At 44.2% G+C, this 11,790-nt stretch overlaps 1 long non-coding RNA gene across 7 annotated transcripts; it reads left to right on the plus strand.

Moving 5' to 3' along the window:
* Positions 1–199: 199 nt before the first annotated feature.
* LOC127325510 (uncharacterized) lies at positions 200–7,065 on the plus strand. 7 transcript variants are annotated; one of them, XR_007867201.2, is made up of 6 exons: positions 200–849; positions 945–1,140; positions 1,822–1,868; positions 2,051–2,103; positions 3,546–4,219; positions 6,828–7,065. It is a non-coding gene; the product is annotated as an uncharacterized lncRNA (long non-coding RNA). The 7 variants fall into 7 exon arrangements; XR_007867200.2 differs by lacking the exon at positions 6,828–7,065 and adding an exon at positions 4,560–5,397; XR_007867196.2 differs by lacking the exon at positions 6,828–7,065 and having other exon boundaries at positions 3,546–3,585; positions 4,117–4,553.
* Positions 7,066–11,790: the final 4,725 nt, after the last annotated feature.

An 11,790-nucleotide genomic window follows, 5' to 3' on the forward strand; every position in this document is an offset into this window, starting at 1 on the left:
TTACTTTTTCCGTGTGTACTTTTGGTGCTCCCTAAGATTTTTAGAGAGATTGAGAAACAGCTATGCAGTTTACCCCTGCTTCCCGTGCGTGGCTGTAGCCTTTTGTAGAGATGGTCAAAGCGGTGCCGCTTACTGCTCCATCTGTTCCCTAACCGAACAGCCAATTTTTCCCCACCCCCACAATCCCGTCTCTCCCATCTTTTTTCTCTCCTCTTCTTTTTATTTCTCTTTTTTCTCCCCATGGCCGCCAGCAACATCGCGGTGCTGCACCCTCCTCCTCCCCTTCCATTTCCCCACGACCACACCGTGCCCCTACGCGGGTCCTCTTCATTCCCCAACAGCAGGCGGCCGCGCCATGGCATCAAGGCGGGGCGCGCATCGATCTACGTGCGGTGCGACCTCGGGAGGCAGCTGGGATGGTGGCGACGCCGTCGGCATGGAGATGGGCCAGCAAGCAGGGACAGGGGAGGTCACGTACAGCCACCTCGACCACAGATCCATCCGCGACCGGCTACCGGCGACCAACCACCAGCAGCTAGAAGCGTCGGTGGGCAGTTGTGGCGCCTGACCGCATATATTCCTCTACATCCTCTTTCTTTCTCTGGCCTCTCTTCTTCTGGATGGGGCAGGGGAGGGTGCTGACCTTCGCTGCCGCGCCATTGGCTACACGACGACATGGGCATCCCTACCAGCCTCGGGTTGTAGAAGGAGCGGCGGGGGTCGGGGTGATGATAACAGTAGCGCGCCATTCCCTGACCACCGGCAACCAGTTCTGAGGAGGACAAAAAGCAAGTCAGTCCTCACATCTGAGCCTTCCTTTCCTAATTTGCTTTCCGGATACGTCACTAGGTTTGTTTCTTGAGTTATGTCAATGTTCATGTACTCCACATTTATAATTTTCCTGTGTTGACGTGCCCTGTAACATAGTTGTGTCGTCTATGCAGGCACAGTCGTGAATTTTACAGGGGAGTGAAGCATACCAGCTGCATGTTTCCTAGGGATTCTATATGGTGCTGCTGGTAGATGAGTCATTCCTGGATGTTACCAAGCCTTGTGGAAAACCTCAGCATACTATGGCACCAGAGCTTCCATTGATTTTACTATTTTGCCTGCTTAAAGTCTGTGTTATGTGTTCATCAGGTATGTCCCGCTGAATGATGCTTCCATGTGTTATTTCAGTTTGCTAGCTACTTCAGCAAGCTATTCTAGCAAACTAATGACAAACTTTGGAGATACATGATTTTATCCCTACATAGTGTTATGAGTAACAATAAGCTACGTGAATGAATTTCGATTTATCGACTCATGAGTAGTAACATTCTTGCTATGTAAAAGTGATCTCACATGCATGTTTGAAAAGAAGGCACGCTAGGAAGTATTTCTATCTTTTAGATGGAATTGTTTTTGTCTTGGCCTGATGCCCGATAAGCTCTGTGCAGGAATTCTGAATTTTCCATTCGTGGGTAGTAATATTGTGGACCCTGTTGTGCCAAAGTGAGCTCTTGGCTTTGGATTTTGTTAAAATTTAATGGTGCTTAGCTTCCTATTGTTTTTTTTTGGCACCCAAAATCCTCCCTCACACTGTTGATTCAGTTAGAGTATTTGTCAGCCTGACCTTACCAGTACATATCTCAAACAAGTGAGTCAAGATTCTCATATATGAAATTGTGTGTGTCTGACTGATTATATTCATCTGAATGTAAAATTTAGATTTTCAATCGCTATAGAGTGTTCTGCGTGTTCAGCGCCATGCCAATGATTCTAATATACTTATTATTGTGTATCCAGCTAACTAATAATGTTGTATGTTTTTATTTTCAGGATACATCTTGCACCGACGAGATCAGAAGGTCCAGGTCATTGTTTTGGTATGTATATGTGGCTTACGCTGAATTTTTTTCATAAGGATTGTTTGTGTGTGAAACTATCAGTTGGTTTATGTTGGAAGCTAGCGAGTTCTTCGATAATTTTACTAAACTGGTGTCTTTTGGCTGAAGTTATTCCAATGCGATAACTGAGCTAAACTTCTTGTTGTACTCATTGGTATCAGAGCCGTGTTACGGAAACTGAGTCAGCATCACATTATTTCTAGGATGGTTGAACGTAATTATTCTTCAAAACTATTTGATTTCCATTAAGTAGTCAAATTCTTCTCTCTTTATTTTTTCAAAGGAAGCTGAATAGAAATCTCCGTCAATATTTATCGAATGGCTATTTGTTTCCTGAGAAAACGAAAGCATATCTGATCATTCACATGAGGCATTACAACATTTTGCAGTGTGTTCATTTTTCTTGCAAGTAACGGATATTACAGTGCCAGCCTTGATCAATTTACTACTTAACACTGCTGTTAACTAACCATAAGTTTTAGCAATCTTCTCTCTTTGTTTGGGGTATAGTTGCCTGTTTTGATGAGTTATATAAGAGATTGTCTGTTCTGTTCATCGTTGCATTTTTTTTATCAGTTACTGCTACTGGATTGAACAACAACAGCTACTACAAATTTAGGACAAATGTTATTTGAAAACTTAGTGCACACCAGTGTGTTATGCCCCTTCACCCCTTTTAAGTATTTATTGGCAATAAAAGTTTATATAAATGATTGTCCGAACATCTGCAAGCATAAACAAAAGATTATATTAGTTTCCCCACTACAGTAGCTAGGTTCTTTTGAATTCGTGTGTTGAAGCATAAACTCTCGACGTTTTGACCATTTCAATTGTTTATTGGCAATAAGAGTTTATATAAATAATTGTTCGAACATCTGCAAGCATAAAGGAAACACTATATTAAGCTCGCCACAACTGTAGCTAGGTTCTTTTGAATTGTTGTGTTGAAGCATGAACTCTCGATGTAATTGTAATCATGTGTACTCTACACCATGATTCCTTTACTTTTTAAGATATGGTGATTTGTGACCATTTGTTAAATATATACAGTCCCATCCCATATATACGAAAAGAAACAGGCCCATACTTTCATAGCTCCTCGCCCTCAGACCGTAGAACTTGCCTGATGTTTACTACCACCTCGCTGAACAAAGCAAGAGATAGCAAGGCTGCTGCCTATATAAAAGAGCAAGTGCGCTGTGTGTAGACACTAGACGCTACCGATAAGACTCCCGACTCCTGGATATGGACGGACGCTATATGGTCCGCACAGAAAATAATGTTTTTCTATAGAAGAAATTAATTGGTACAATTTTATAATGACCTGATGGGCACCCCACAGAGTCGGGTTACCCAATGGGTACTGGCATGGGTCTAGCACAAGCCCCATGGGTAGGGTCATGGGTCGGAAGTCGACCTGATAGGAAGATCAGGCATGGGTCTGGCTGACCCGACCAAGCCCGACCCAATTGCCAGCCTTAGGTTAGCTGCTATGTCAGGTAATTTGTCCAAGCAGTTATTGTAAGCTAAGAAGCAATATACTCATCCCATGAGCATTTTATGTAGAATATGAGCACTTGATCCTTTAGAATGACAGTGTTTGCAAGATAGTATACAATAGCATTTTCTGAATTTGTGCCACAATATGATTTGCAGATAGAGACTGATATAGATGATGACTAGATCTTAAACTGAGGTAAATGAACAAACTTCTCCAATCCGTTTTTTAAACTTACTTTATTAAGAAAAAATTGCTTTACCTCTGTGATTGCGATTATATGTTTGTAATACATGGGATTGTGGAATTTCAGCTGCACACACTCTTCTCTATATATATACATATGTATGATATTGTAAGATGATAACAGCTTCCAAGGATTATTCCTAGCTAGGTAGAACAATAAATTCTCACAAGCCTCCAATAGGTCACTCTTCTAAAAAAAAAATTACATTAGTTAAGCAAGCAGGCTGTTTGTTTATCCTAGAATGATACCCTTTGTCTTTAATTAATCAATTTTATAGACAGGTTGCTCATTATAATCTTCTCTTTCATACAACTAATTCTTCCCGAAGAAGTTCTAATAAATAATCAAAAGTGAAGCACGATGATATTGTTGTACTATGAGTATTTTGTGAAACCACATGTAATCTACCAACTAAAATTTCTTCCAATTTGATGCATCCATACGAACAAACAGTAGCTTGACTAACTTCTTTTTTCTGCAAGCAATGAAGTAAAACAAAACATAGTCCCCACATTTCATTGGGCCGACTGCCGAGACTAGAGCACCTGATAATCTAAAGCAGCTCAGGAAGACCGTTTATGCACGGTACCCACTGCCGTCACCACTATGTATACTTGCCAGTTATGTGCTTTTGTATATGTATGACAAACACCTTTCATTGTGTTTTTTATTGGACTGCAGATCATCAAATATGCTCTAAAAACAACTAATATGAGCCAACTGTGGCTGGACGATATTCACCTTTCTAAAAAACAACTCTATTTTCCATTTACCTTTCTCAAAATGTATTTCTTTCATTAAATATGCATTGAATCAGATCAATACCGGAAAATTTTACATGATGTTAGTCTTGAGATGATACTATACTACCAGTTTTTGGGGTAATAAAGTTACAAGTTTCTGAATTTTGTTTGTCATTTGGCAGCAAGGATTTCTGACCAAATCAGAACTCCCCTCATCCCCTACAAACATGGCCCCACCCTGTGATCCAGAGAGAGAGAGTACGTGGGAGGAAGAAGTACCAGCGGCCGGCCGCTCCCACCGTAAACTATGGAGGCGAATTCCCCTGTTTTTTTTCCATCGGGGATGGATTAGAGTCAGTTTTGCAAGGGGCGAGCAGCAGCAGCTGTGGCGGCGCACCAACCGTTGGTAGTAGAGGAGCAGCGTGCGAGGAAGCACAATGGACAGAAGGGCTAGGCTAGGGCATGGAGAAGACTCACCATAGGGACAACAATGCATCGGGGTGGTAGATGCATCCAGAAAGGAGCACCTGCCGGCGTTCACTCCTCCCGTATTCGCTCCGACGCGTCACCCTCCGTGTTGCCATCCTCCTTCCTTGGGAAGAAAAAGGCGGCAAGCTCCTTCTCCGCACCGCCGGTGACCTCGGGAGAAAGAGGAGGGCTTGTCGCGCATGGGCCCGACGCGCCGATGAATGCGTCGCATGCGCCACAGTGGCTAGGGAGGGGAGGGGGAAGCCTGGGGAAGGGTTGTGGGCGGCAGCCGGTGAGGGATGGCAGAGGTGGAGGGCTCGGAGAGGTAGGGGGAACAAATTAGCAGTTGGCTCCGAACCAGATGCAGTGTTGAGCGGCAGAGCTGGATCGTTCCTTTCTGGAAAGGTGGGCACCGCTTTGACCTGCTGAACCAACACTACAACCACACATTAAATGCACCAAAGCAGCTCACAAACGAAGCAGCTCGAAGAAAATGTACTACGGAGCACCGAAACTCACCACAATGTTAATTCCTAAATCTCCTCAAAATTCTAAGAAAAAAGAGGTTGGTTGCCCTTTAATATAGTAGTTATATTATCCTTCAATAATGAAATCCGATTTGACGGACGCGTTTGGAAAAAGAAGCGTAGAGCTTCTTACATAACTGGAAGAAAAGGTAGAAAAGTGAGATAAGCTATTCAAAAGGTAGAGTAAGTGGAACGCTTCATCTGACCATGCATACATTCCCGCTAAAGGAAATGAACAAACTTACTAACTGGTTTTCACTTGGAACGCATCTATATTTGTTTTGTCTGTCCGCCCCGCTTAATCTCTGTGTGTATTGCGACAATCTTTTATGCCACCATCTAGTATTTCATGATACGGAAGGACACAAATCCGACTAAATTGAATTGAAAATTATGTTCTCTATCTTATTACCGATGTTTATGCTAATTCTTTAAAATACCCAAAACCGGTGAGGAAAATATTATGTCGCTATATTCGAAATAGAAATCAACTTAAACGGAAATATTGGTCAACTAGATGGAATACTTTATTTCGCCCAGAAAAATCAAGGGGGTTTTGGGGTGGAGGTGCTTGAAATTAAGAACAAATGGTTATTAAACAACAGCTATATACACTTTTGAATAATGTGGCAAGAGGCACTGCAAAATAAATACCCAAAATGAAAATTTTATCTCAGGTTAAAGAAAAATACACTTATTCTTATTTTTGAAAATGGCTCGTGTGTGTCAAGGAGGGATTTTCTTAGTAGAGAGAATTTTTTTCGTTGTTGACGGTATGAAGACACGGTTTTTGGAGGACACGTCGAAACTTCCTTTAGCCAATAATATCCCTCCTTGTATAACATTATGTGACAGAAAAATGTTTCATTTGCACAATTGTCTACGACACCTTTAAATATTGACTTCGGGCATACTTTATTTGGAAATAAGTGGAACAAATGGTTACACTTAGTTCATCGTTTGATGACAACACATTTATCTGATGAACCAGATACTTTGAGCTTAACAACATCAAGATTATTTACTTTAGATCTATGTATGCGGACCTATCGAATGACTATACTAGATTTCTTTGTCAATACCTATGGAAGCTCAAAGTGATATTGAAGATTAAGTTCTTTATCTAAATTATTTTATAGAAACGTCTTATTAACCAAACATAATGTAGCAAAGCTATAGTAGAATGAATGTAAGACATATGTTTTTCGCGATCCAGAGGATTCTATTCATTATTTGCTCATTGCTTGTCGCTTCACTCGTCTTCTTTTGAGGATAGTTGAGTTTGCTTTTGATTTACCAGCACCAACCAATATCATGAATTTCTTTAAAATTGGTCACTTGAATTTATTTGAAATTGTGCACATTTGTGTGGGAGTCTATGCTTTGCTATGGTCTAATTAGAACAGTGGGAATGACATGGTTATTAATATGACTGGATATGTTATTTATTTGCAGGTTATTCATTCATAGATTATATGTTGGATCTACATGTGGTATTTTATCTTCTCAGATGGGCTAAGAGAGTCTATGAATAATGGATGCGGCCGCCTGGAGATAGTCGCACAGGTTTTCTACAACCTGGCTAGCCGACAACACTCTAATAGATCAGATGTTGCTTAAGCTTCACATGCTTTTTAATCTTTCATTGGTTAATCTTTTGAAAGGACACGGATACCGCCTAGAGGGGGTGAATAGGCGGTTTAAATTTTTTACGAATATGATTTAATAAATGCATAATAAAACTAGCGTTTCATTTGACAAGAATAAAACCTATATAGCTAGGATTCACCTATATGCACCAACAACTTATGCTAAGCAATACAAGCAACTATGTGATAGCAAGATATATAACTTCAGGCACGAAGACTATCACAAAGTAAAGTGCATAAGTAAAGAGCTCGGTTATAGGAATAACCGAGGTGACGTGGAGACAATGATGTATCCTGAACTTCACACTCTTACGAGTGCTAATCTCCGTTGGAGCGGTGTGGAGGAAAAATCACTCCAAACGCCACGAAGGCCTCACCGTATTCTCCTCGACCCTTCCCACTAAAGGGGAAGACCTCGATCCACTATGGAACCTTAGGGTGGTCACCGAACCCACACAAAGCTTGGGGCTATCTCCACAACTTAATTGGAGGCTCACAATAAATCACCACAAAGGCCTTACCCTTGAAGAATCTCCACAACTTAATTGGAGGCCCCAAGAACACCACAAAGACCACTAAGCCATCTAGGGTCCAACGATCCAAGAGGAATAAGCTCCCGGAGTAATATACTCACGAACTTTTAACCTCCACGTATCACCGCGGAGAACTCAAACCGATGCACCAAATGCAATGGCAAGTCCTTCACTCCCAAATTCTAACAAAGCTACAAAAGCTATTGGGGGAATAAGGGAGGAAGAACAAAGTAGAAAAACACCAAATTCTCCAAGATCTAGATCTAGAGGGTTCCCCTCACAAATAGAGGGATTTGATTGGTGGAAATGTAGATCTAGATCTCCTCTTTCTATGGTCATATGTGGGCCAATTAGGAATTTTATTGAGTTGAGTCAGTTTAGTTTGGGCCTATCCAAACCAAGGTAGAGAGGCCCACTAGGGCTGGCCGGCCAAACCCTTCATATAAGGGCTGGGACGGCTAGGGTTTTAGGGTTAGAACCGGTTTGAGTTAAGTCTAGACGCTATCGCGTGTGTGCTTGGTGAAGCATCCCTCCGGGAACGGCGCTGGCGTTTATCTATTATAGTTGCAGTGGAGGTTCTTGTGTTCATCAAGGATTGTCGTGCTTTGGTCTTGAGGCGTGGTGATCTCCATCACGTTGCTTGCTGGGTTTATCTCCTACTTCAGGTTGCGTTCCGCGCGTAATTGGAGTTATCTATCTACCCGGGTTCTCGCTGTGAAAGATCGGGCAACACCCTAGGAGGATCATGTGGGTTCCCCTCATCATGTGGTAACAGATTTCTGGGTTGCTCATGGCGAGATTGATTTGTTGATTCTCCTCTTCGGGTAGTTGACAGATTGGCCAGTTCATTGAGATTGTTGGCGTGTTGTTATAGATCGTGGCCGTGGGGTGCTACCACCAGATCGTGAGGAAGCGAGCGGCAGCGACGCCTTCAAGGAGATCGTCATGACGGGGAGCTCGTACAGATCAGTTCTGGTTGGATTGGTCGAAGTTAAAAGAAGTATACAAGATCGTATTTGTTTGTGTGCTGCGTCACGTGGAGCTCCCAGTTGGTCAGTTTTGGAGTAAATCATTGGCTGCCTAGGGAGTATCAACGAAGCAAACAATACAAAGGGAGCTTGTACGTGCAGCTGATTAGCAATTCTTTTTTAGCAGAGTACGCGCAATCGTGAAGATGCAGCAGTTTCGACCAGCTGATCCGGTGCCACGGTCAAGGCAGGATGCCAGACCGGACAGGCCGGTACAAACCGGGCCATGCACCGGTGCCCGCCGGGTCGATTTCCGGGGAGCAGAGGAGCATCTCCCAGCCCACCAGGCCGGCATACCGGGTCCCGGGCCGAATGGTCCAGTCCATGGGCCGGCAGCATCGGGCCCCGGGCCGACCAGGCCGGCACCAAGGTCGACAGAACTGGCTCCCAGGCCGGAATTCCTGATAACCAGGCTCGCACTTCAGCAGTCTGCCGCGGTGGATTCGTTTCCAGATGATGTTTTGGGCATGTGGTGTTCTCATGGGAAGATATCCAGTGCTGTTTTCAATGATTATCTTGACATCCGGAAGGGAGTAGAGCGTCAGGCATCCAAGCTTCATTGGTATTTTACACCATCTCGTGACAGTTGAGGAGTACGAACATTGGGAAAGGAACATGATATTGGGTTTCAATCGATGTCGCCAATACAATGGGAAGTTCAGTGGGTATGATGCGTATGTCCTTGCTTACCGGCGTGTGGACGAGGAGTTAGACCATTGGTGGTGTGATGCGGTTGACAGAGGAGAATTTGCTTGTACTTAGGAGGACTTCAAAACTTTTATTTGTGATGGTTTCGTATTACCATATATGGAGGCAAGTGAGCAGCCGTCCGGAGTTGTGCATGCAATAGAGGAAGTTGGTAAGTGCATAGTTCCTATTCAGGAGGTTGGTCCATTACCGATAGTCACTGAGGGCGAGGTGATATCTTCAGAGGAGAAGGAACCTGGCTCTGATACCATGGGCACTACTGTGACTATGGTGGAGGATGTACCATTGAGTGGGATGAATATGCAGCTCAAGAAGGTACACGGTGATGTTTGCAAGACAGTTGACAAGGTTCAGCGGTGGAGTTTGTTTTAGATTCAGTGCATTATAAAGGGAAATGCTTGAAAGTTGATGATTGATGATGGTAGCTGTAGTAATGGCATAAGGAAGGTGATGGTGGTAGCATTGGGGTTGTCTACATGGCGTCTTCCTGAACCTAAACGTCTTGAGTGGGTGAATAGCTAAGGTATGCTGAAGATTACTCATAAGGTGTGTGTGCCATTTACAGTTGATGATTATGTTGATGAGATAGAGTGCGATGTGTTGCCATTGGAGGTGTGTGGATTGCTACTTGGGCGTCCATGACTGTATGATCGCATGCCGGGAGAGCAAATACATATTCTTTTATGCATGGTGGCAAACAACGGACTTTGAAGCCTATGGGTAATTATCATATCAAGTCCCATGTGGAGTTGGTGGTACGCAAGAAGAAGTTGCACAAGCCTAAAGTGCAGCATGAGGTGCATGATGTTCCAAGTGTCGATGTTGGTGATGTTTCAGCCATGCCTGTAGATTACAAGCCAGTTCTTGTTGGTGACAAGCCAGATGAAGCTAATCCTATTGTTGATGAAGATGTTGCAGCATGTGCTATAGTTCCAGTTTGACTTGATGCCAGTATACAGACTGATGATGTTTGTGCTAATGGCGTTTCAGTACATATGGCCGCAGATGCGCGTGGGAGGAGTGGGAGGCGAGCACGGTAGTGGATACAGTGGGCAGTGGCACTACCGTGCTAGGAGTACTGCAGTCTAGTTTTCCGCGACACCATGGATGCATAGAGGCAATGATGGTCGTGTTCGACAACTTTGTGGCCCAGGCATTACTCGTTTGCAGGGTTGCACAAAGAAAGTTCATATTCAGCAACACAGGGTTCCATCAAGACCTCAGAAGAAGAAGTTATTGGCGCCGAAGTCCAAGCTCATGTGGAGAATAAAGGAGGCACCAAGTGATGTATCAAGTCAAGCACGCCGAGAGGGAGGATGTGGTGTGGTAGGCAGGCAAGACTTGAAGATGGTGCAGACGTGTGATGTTCATATCACGTCACTTTTTCCAGAAGACCCTCACGCGTTGGGGACAACGCTTCTTGAATGGGGGGACGATGATACGTGCATGAAGGCCGAGGTGAAGCCCAATTTCAGGAATCCACCTAGCTAGTTATCTTATTTTATGTATTTTATATCTATGGTCATATGTGGGCCAATTAGGGATTTTATTGAGTTGAGTCAATTTGGTTTGGGCCTGTCCAAACCAAGGTAGAGAGGCCCACTAGGGCTGGCCGGCCAACCCCCTCATATAAGGGCTGGGACAGCTAGGGTTTTAGGGTTAGAACCAGTTTGAGTTAAGTCTAGACGCTATCGCATGTGTGATTGGTGAAACATCCCTCCGGGGATGGCGCCGCCGTTTATCTATTATAGTTGCTGCGGAGGTTCTTGTGTTTATCAAGGATTGTCGTGCTTTGGTATTGAGGCGTGGTGATCTCCATCACGTTGCTTGCTGGATTTATCCCCTACTTCAGGTTGCGTTCGGCGCGTAATTGGAGGTATCTATCTACCCGGGTTCTCGCTGTGAAAGACCGGGCAACACCCTAGGAGGATCACGTGGGTTCCCCTCATCATCAAGAATATGCAAGAATCATGGGAGGAATCAAGAACTAGCGCAAGATTCTCAAAGTCAACAATGGAGGAGCGACATAGTGAGAGAAGCCCTGATTTTGGGGAAGAAGAAGGCTATTTATACCCCCCCACACACACACAAAAGTAACCGTTACAGGAATTTGGGTTTGGAGTCTCCGGTGTAAAGACACCGGAGTCTCCGGTGAAAAGACACCAGAGTCTCCGGTGTTTAACCCAAGCCCCGGAGTCTCCGGCCAAGTTCTCGGACCCCCATTCTGAGCGTGAGGCACACGGGCCAAAAAATCGAGTTTGGTGGTCCGGGGACTTCACCGGAGTCTCCGGCCTTGGGGGAGGCCGGAGTCTCCGGTCTGGGTACACCGGAGTCTCCGGTCTGGAAACTCCGAATGACAAGAAACCAATTTTGTTGGAAAGAGGACGAAAAGAGCTACCCCAATTGATGTGGGCATTACCCTTCGGGTAACTAGTATTACGCTACCTCCTATGGCCCAACCGGGGCCCATGAAGATCATCCACCGACCAAGGTGGGCCGT

Source organism: Lolium perenne, chromosome 1, assembly GCF_019359855.2.
Source record: "Lolium perenne isolate Kyuss_39 chromosome 1, Kyuss_2.0, whole genome shotgun sequence".
NCBI lineage: Eukaryota > Viridiplantae > Streptophyta > Magnoliopsida > Poales > Poaceae > Lolium > Lolium perenne.